This window comes from Taudactylus pleione, unplaced genomic scaffold, assembly GCF_031769625.1.
Source record: "Taudactylus pleione unplaced genomic scaffold, aTauple2 ptg000195l, whole genome shotgun sequence".
Taxonomy (NCBI): Eukaryota; Metazoa; Chordata; class Amphibia; order Anura; family Myobatrachidae; genus Taudactylus; species Taudactylus pleione.
Window position 1 is genome coordinate 6,088,513 of NW_028284597.1, and position 8,428 is coordinate 6,096,940.

The following is an 8,428-nucleotide window of genomic DNA, read 5'->3' on the forward strand; positions in this document are numbered from 1 at the left end:
CCTCCTCCCACTAAAAAAATCAAAAGAGTTAAGCTGGCAAAAGCACAGCGAAGAACTGTGCTTTCTAAGAAGATATCACAAATCCCCAAGGAGAGTCCAAGTGTGGTGGTGGTTGCGATGCCTGACCTTCCCAGCACTGGACGGGAAGAGGTGGCTCTTTCCACCATTTGCACGCCCCCTGCAAGTGCTGAAAGGAGCACCCACAGTCCACTTGCTGATATGCAAATTGAAGATGTCACTGTTGAAGTACAACAGGATGAGGATACTGGTGTAGCTGGCGCTGAGGAGGAAGTTGGCGAGGAGGATTCTGATGGTGATGTGGTTTGTTTAAATCAGGCTCCGGGGGAGACAGTTGTTGTCCGTGGGATGAAAAAGCCCATCACGGTCATGCCTGGGCAGAAGACCAAACATTCCACCTCTTTGGTCTGGCAATATTTCTATCCAAATCCGGACAACAACTGTCTTGCCATATGTACCATATGTAAAGGTGAAATAAGTAGGGGTAGGGACGTCAACCACCTAGGAACATCCTCCCTTATACGGCACCTGCAGCGCGTTCATAAAAAGTTACTGTCAAGTTCAGAAACTTTGGCTAAGACCGTAAGCAGTCCAGGGACACCTAAATCCCGTTGTCCTGTTGTATCCAAGCGCCTGCAAACCACACCATCAACTCCCTCCTCGTCAATTTCCTCCTTAGTCAGGATCGGAAGTAGTCCTGCAGGCCATGTCACTGGCATGACTGACTCTCCTATCCGGGATTCCTCTGGAGGATCCTGCATTGCTACGCCTACTGCTGCCGCTGCTGCTGTTGCTGCTGCTGGGAGTCGTTCATCATCCCAGAGAGGAAGTAGGAACACCACTACTTTTACTAAACAATTGACCCTCCAACAGTCCTTAGCGAGGAGGATGAAGTACGACAGCAGTCATCCTGAAGCAAAACGTATAACTGAGGCCTTGACTGCTATGTTGGTGTTAGACGTGCGTCCGGTATCCGCCATTAGTGCAGTGGGATTTAGACAATTGATGGAGGTAGTGTGTCCCCGGTTCCAAATCCCGTCTAGATTCCACTTCACTAGGCAGGCGATACCGAGACTGTACAGAAACGTCAGAAAAAGTGTCCTCAGTGTCCTGAAAAATGCCGTTGTACACAATGTCCACTTAACCACGGACATGTGGACAAGTGGAACAGGGCAGACTAAGGACTATATGACTGTGACAGCCCACTGGGTAGATGTATCACCTTACGCAGCAACAGCAGCAGCGTCACCAGTAGCAGCATCTCAGAAACGCCAGCTCGTTACAAGGCAGGCTACGCTGTGTATCACCGGTTTCAGTAAGAGGCACACCGCCGACAACCTCTTAGAGAAACTGAGGGAAATCATCGCCCAGTGGCTTACCCCACTTAGACTCTCCTGGGGATTTGTGATATCTGACAACGCCACCAATATTGTGCGGGCATTACATCTGGGCAAATTCCAGCACGTCCCATGTTTTGCTCACACAATAAACTTGGTGGTGCAGAATTTTCTGAAAAGCGACAGGGGCGTGCAGGAGACGCTTTGGGTGGCCCGAAAAATTTCTGGCCACTTTCGCCATTCAGCGACTGCGTGCCGAAGACTGGAGCGCCAGCAAACACTCTTGAACCTGCCCCGCCATCACCTGAAGCAAGAGGTTGTGACGCGGTTGAACTCAACCCTCTATATGCTTCAGAGGATGGAGGAGCAGCAAAAGGCCATACAAGCCTATACATCCACCTATGACATAGGCAAAGGAGGGGGTATGCACCTGACTCAAGCGCAGTGGAGAATGATTTCCGTGTTGTGCAAGGTTCTCCAGCCCTTCGAACTTGCCACACGTGAAGTCAGTTCAGACACAGCCAGCTTGAGTCAGGTCATTCCCCTCATCAGGCTTTTGCAGAAGCAGCTGGAGAAAGTGAAGGAGGAGCTAAGACGGAGCGATTCCGCTCGGCATGTGGGACTTGTGGATGAAGCCCTTCATTCGCTTTGCCAGGATTCCAGGGTGGTCAATCTGTTGAAATCAGACCACTACATTTTGGCCACCGTGCTTGATCCTAGGTTTAAAGCCTATGTGGTGTCTCTCTTTCCGGCCGACACAAGCCTGCAGAGGTGCAAAGACCTGCTGGTGAACACACTGTCAGCTGAAGCGGAACGTGACACGTCAACGGCTCCTTCTTCATTTTCTCCCGCAACTGGGGCTGCCAGGAAAAAACTTAGGTATCCTAAGCAACCCGCTGGCGGTGATGCAGGGCAGGCAGGACCAAGTTTGGACATCTGGTCTGGACTGAAGGACCTGGCAACAATTTCTGACATGTCTACTGTCACTGCATATGATACTGTCACCATTGACAGAATGGTGGAGGATTACATCGGTGACAGCATCCAAGTAGGCATGTCAGACAGTCCATACCTGTACTGGCAGGAAAAAGAGGCAATTTGGAGGCCCCTGTACAAGCTGGCTCTATTTTACCTGAGTTGCCCCCCCTCCAGTGTGTACTCCGAAAGAGTGTTTAGTGCAGCCGGGAACCTTGTCAGCGAAAGGCGTAGGAGGTTGCTTCCACAGAATGTGGAGATGATGTTCATCAAAATGAATTATCAGCTCTTCCAGGGAGACCAGCCTCCAGAAGGTACAGAGGGACCTGTGGTGGTGGATTCAAGTGGGGACGAGTTAATACTTTGTGAGGATGAGGATGTACACACTGAAGAGGGTGAGGAATCGGTGGATGAGGAGGATGAGGATGACATCTTGCCTCCGTAGAGCCAGTTTGTGCAGGGACACATTAATTTCCAGCTTGTTTTGTGGGGGCCCAAACGAACCAATCATTTCAGCCACAGTTGTGTGGCAGACCCTGGCGCTGAAATGATTGATTTGTTAAAGTGTGCATGTCCTGTTTATACAACATAAGGGTGGGTGGGAGGGCCCAAGGACAATTCCATCTTGCACTTCTTTTTTTTCTTTGCATTATGTACAGTTTGGGGCCTAGTTTTTCTAACTGCCATCCTGTCTGCCACTGCAGTGTCACTCCTAGATGGGTCACGTGTTTGTGCCGCCCACTCGTGTCGCTTAGCATAGTCATCCAGCTACCTCGGTGCAACCTTTTGGACATGAAAACACTATTGTGAGGTGTGAGGTGTTCAGAATAGACTGGAAATGAGTGGAAATTAAGGTTATTGAGGTTAATAATAGCATAGGAGCAGAGAAACCAACAAATTCTGTGATTTTAGCTGTTTTTATGCTTTTTAAAAAAAAAATACAGATCCAAAACACAAAACCCAGAACCCAAAACACGGAAGGGTGGTTTTGGCAAAACCAATCCAGATCCAAAACACGAAGAAAGATCCAGATCCAAAACCAAAACACAAAACACGAAAAGTGGCCGGTGCACACCCCTAATATATATATATATGTTGCTTTACTGTGTTGTGGTTTTTTATTTTCTTCACTGATGTTAATTAATGACCAACCGTCTTAGGGCCTGATTCAGACCCACTCGCGAGCGGCTGTCCGCTCGCAAGTGGGTCGATGTTATGGACTGAGCATGCGCACGACGGAGGGAGCTCCGTCGTGCGCATGCGCCAGATGCGACGAGCGAAGGAAAAGTCCTTCGCTCGTTGTGTCCGATCAAAGGGGGCATGCTGTCATTGACAGCACGCCCCCTTTGGTGGGCGTGCCAGGGGCGTGCCTGCCTGACGTGGGCGTTCCCACGGGAACGCCTCCCGTCAGAAGCCGGCCCACTGACATCACTAGTGATGTCAGTGGGAGTGATTTTGGCTCTGATAGAGCCAAAATCACTCCGGAGCTTGCGGTTGAAAACCTCAACCGCAGGCTCCGGCTCGCAAATTCGATGGTCGCGATTGTCTCGACCATCGCTACCATCACAATGCACGCTCGTATAGCCTGTGGGTGGTGACCCACAGCTATACGAGCGTCCAGGAGGACGCTCCATGAAAATGGAGCCCGGCCCTCATTCAGAGCGTGCGCTCTGCTCAGAGCGTGCGCTCTGCTCAGAGCGTACGGCTCTGAATGAGGGCCTTAGAGTACAATGTAATGCAGCATTCTTCAGATGAAGAAATAAAATGAAAACTGTAACATACATATGTTATGTAATATGCTGCTGGTAATTTTGCATGTGGCTTGACTTTAGTATGTTTATTGTAATGTAATGGTGATCTCTATAACAGGACCTTAATAGAATATTCATGCATCATATATACTGTACATTAGGGTTTACAGTCCTATTCTGTGATAAAAGCATTAGGAGTATCCCGTTTGACAGGTCAGCTCAGTCTCATCATCTATCCATCTATCATGTTGTTTATCCCATCAGTCCCTCTCCACCTGGCACAGCCCTGCACTGAGAGGGGAATAATGTGGGATAATCAGGCCCCTCTGCAGTACATGCAGCATGCTGACTGGTCAGCTTTGACCAGAATGAAATTTCAACGCTCCTCTGCTCAGTGATTATATAATAATAATGTATTATGTAGGAAGGGGGAAGTAAAAAGAGGGTTTTATTAACAATGGTGTAATATAGAAGGTGAGATTTTGGTGGACGGGGAAATGTAATCAAGTGGACAAGAAATGGGTTAGTATAGAAGGGGGGACTACGGTGAAAGGGGGGAATTTAAGTAGGGGGCAATAATTTAAAGAGTACAATACATGGTGGTAGTGATAACATAGCAATTAGCAAAGGGGGATGATTAAAGTGGTATGACTGAAGGGGAAAGGGGTAGGGGGTGGTCCTGGAATGGGGTGTTAATAGATGCGGCTAAAAGATGGAAGGGGAGGTAAGGAGAGAGGCATAAAAATGGGAGGAAGAGAATGATGACGGAAGGTGGAAGAGATATTTAAAGTGAGAACATTGGGCCTGATTCAGTAAGGATTGCTAATGTGATCACAATAGCAATTACGTACAGAGGGCCTGAATCAGACCCGATCGAGAGCGCTAAGCGCTCACAAGCGGGTCGATGGTGCCCTAATGCGCATGCGCACGATGGAGGGAGCTCCGTTGTGTGCATGCGCGAGACCCGTCGTGCGCATGCGCGGGAACGCCTACCGTCTGGGGCCAAAAGCACTCCTGGGCTTGCGGCAGCGAGACTCTACCGCAGGGTCTCGTCGCAAGCCCGATGGTCGCGATGGTCTTGACCTTCGCGACCATCTTTTTGGCAGCTTGCATAAGCTGTGGGAGGTCACCCACAGCTATGCGAGTGGCCAGGAGGCCGCTCCATTTTTAGGTAGGAGGGCCCTGATTCAGAGCGAGCTCTCTGGTCAGAGCGTCCAGCTCTGAATCAGGCCCAGAGTCTCACTGCGAAGATATGCTAATGACTGCAATAGCAAAGCCATACACAGCCAAACATAAGGACGCCCACCTTACCTTACACACATCCGTAATACTTAGCGAGACTGTGAAACCATCGGTAACATCGAGTAACATCGGAGCCTCACGCACACTTGTACAAGCTCAGACCTTACTCAGGAATTGCTAACCTCAGCGCACGCAGTGAGAGCCTTAGCTGTGTATGGCATCGCAATGGCTAATTTATGCATGCCCCTGTAACTGCGTTTCCCCAACTCCCCCCCCCCCCGTTGCCACCTACGAATGGTAATTTCTGTCAATCACTCTGCGACAGGTCTGCGTAGTCCCTGTGATCGCAGTCCCCATTGCAGTGGAGTGTTCGCTCACAAGCACTGTGTTGCATACACATGCACAGAACGCAACGATCGCGTAATCGAAAATGCGATCCTTGCTGAATCAGACCCATAGTACCAAACATAGAGAATTGATTGGGGGTATAGGGGACAATACAAAGCATGCACATGAGGCAGGGGGCTGCACAGTACAGGACATACAGATGGGAGTGTGGGGGCGCAACTTAGAAATAGGAATGTACACTACAGGACATACAGATGGGGAGGGAAAGGGCACAATAGATGGCATATAGGCTTGGTGGGTATAGAACATAATACAGATCAATGAGGTGAGGGAGGAGCATAATACAAGATATATAGAGTGACTGGGGGAGCATATTACAGATGGGGGGCACAAAACATGACACATAGGTGGGGGGTATACGCTGTGCCTGATGAGCCTTATAAGAACCACATTGGAAACATCTGGGTCTGGGGCACCTAGTTTCCCATGCTCGTTCCTTCTAATGTCTAATGCTGGCTACACCGCTGACCACACACCACACAGCAGAAAGAATTGGCCTTTGCGTCCCCGGGTTTATCCACAGATTACAGCATCTGCAAAGAGAGAAAAGGAACACGTATAGAGCAGAATGTCATTCCATCCTGGCAGAACGCCGCAGCTTGGCAAAACGGCCTGCTACGCCACATAACCCGCAAAACATTCTGACGCAATTTCACTGATCTCTACTCCATCCTCTGGTCAAACAATAACAGGATTGGGTAACGTAAATGTACGTAAATGTACACCTACAGTATAGTACACTGATGCACAGTACTGTAGTTATATACAGTTAAAAAGAAAAACTGCACCAAAAGCATTTTCAAGTAGCTCTCCGATATCTTGACCACATGTCATTTGCTGAAGCATTTACATTTTCGAAACATTAAGAGAGCTTTGATTGCATCGAATTTGAGTCTGAAGGAAACATCCATCCATCAAATTCAGCGTTTCTTCAGGATTTGCCCATGGCAAAGAGTTCTGTTAAATAACATTCATTAAAGCACATCATTGTACCTATGGATACCCTAAAGGTTTTAAAAGTCATCTAAGTTCCTTAGAAAAATGAGAACTGCTGCTTCATCCATCATACGCAGGGGGGACGTATTCTTCCCTCTTAAAACACTTACAGTAAAAAATCACTTTCTTAAGATGAGAATAACACCGCCCCAGAGACCACGGCCCCCTCTCCTCTCTCTCTCTCTCTCTCACTCTCTCTCTCTCTCTCTGCAAATGTGAAAACGATCCCTTTATATAAATCTAGTTGCAGCTTTACAGCTTTTTTAAAGAACATTTTATTGAAATTTTCTATACAAAAAAAAAAAAGACTTAGGGCTATATTTACTAAAGCGAGAGTTTTTAGAAGTGGAGAAGTTGCCCATAGCAACCAGTCAGATTTAAGCTATTATATTCTAGAAGGTGCTAGTTAAATTTTAAGTAGAATCTCATTGGTTGCTATGGGCAACTTTTCCACTTCTAAAAACTCTCACTTTAGTAAATATACCCCTTATTGTCAAAGTATAAAAGCCAAAACTATTTGCAACAATATGAATAGTGACAGAAATAAAGAAGAAAAATTAGTGTAAAGTAATGCAACGTAAAGAGATTTATCAGGGGTTGGAATTGGCAATTATGGCGGTAAAATAAAATTTATATATATACACTGTATATATATATATATATATATATATATATATACATATATATATATATATATATATATATATATATATATATACACCGGTAGTCCAAATGCTCCGGCACTCCACTTGAACAATCCAGGCAATCAGCCCAAACTTGCCCCCTTAATCAAATCATCACTATGTAACATTATTAGTTAGTAGAGTGATTTGCATTCCTGTGAATCAAATTCATTTTCAGTTTGTTTAGTATTCATAAACTGTACGGCTATGTTACATATCACTGTGATGCACAAAACACAGCTAAAGAAATACAGTTACATGATTACTTATTATCTTATGGAAGTATCCGTTGTCTAGGATGTACACACTATGGCCCTCATTCAGAGCCGTTCGCTATTTGCGTTCGTTCGTTCAAAAACAAGGGGTGGCTATTCAAATGATCCGTTCGCACATTGCAGTCTGTTCACACCTCTAAGTCTGAACGAGCGAGCAAAACATAGGCTCTTTTATTTCTTAAAAACGCCCCCTGGCCGCTCGCATCATACGTCATGTCCGCTATTTATTAGATTAATCGAGTACATCGAACAGGATATGAACTGCTCGCTATTCTTGTGGTTGCTTTTTTCAACCGCTATTTTGCGAGCAGTTCTGAGTTAAAAAAAAACAAATGACGTGGTCATTGACGCTGCTATATTAATTATGCACACCCATAAAACGCCCGTTTTGACCTTTAAGCACGCCTGCGTTGGATCTCCACTCCCCGTTTTCAAGCACCATCCCGTTACCACCCACATACGCCTCATTCTGTCACTCAAAATAGCAGGCACTCGCTATATTGCGTACAAACGATTTTCGGCCGCACTGACTGGTTCGCGCATGCGTACTAAAAACCGTACGCATGCGCAGATGTGCGAACATCGCTCGGAACGAGCGTACTGCCGCTAGCGAGTGGCTCTGAATGAGGGCCTATGTCGCTGACAATGCGTGCGGGTCCGATGGGCGACATCATTAGCGAGTTCCATGCTGCCGAATGGAGAATGGCCATAGTTTTGTCGCTGCTGATGCTATCACTCCGCCG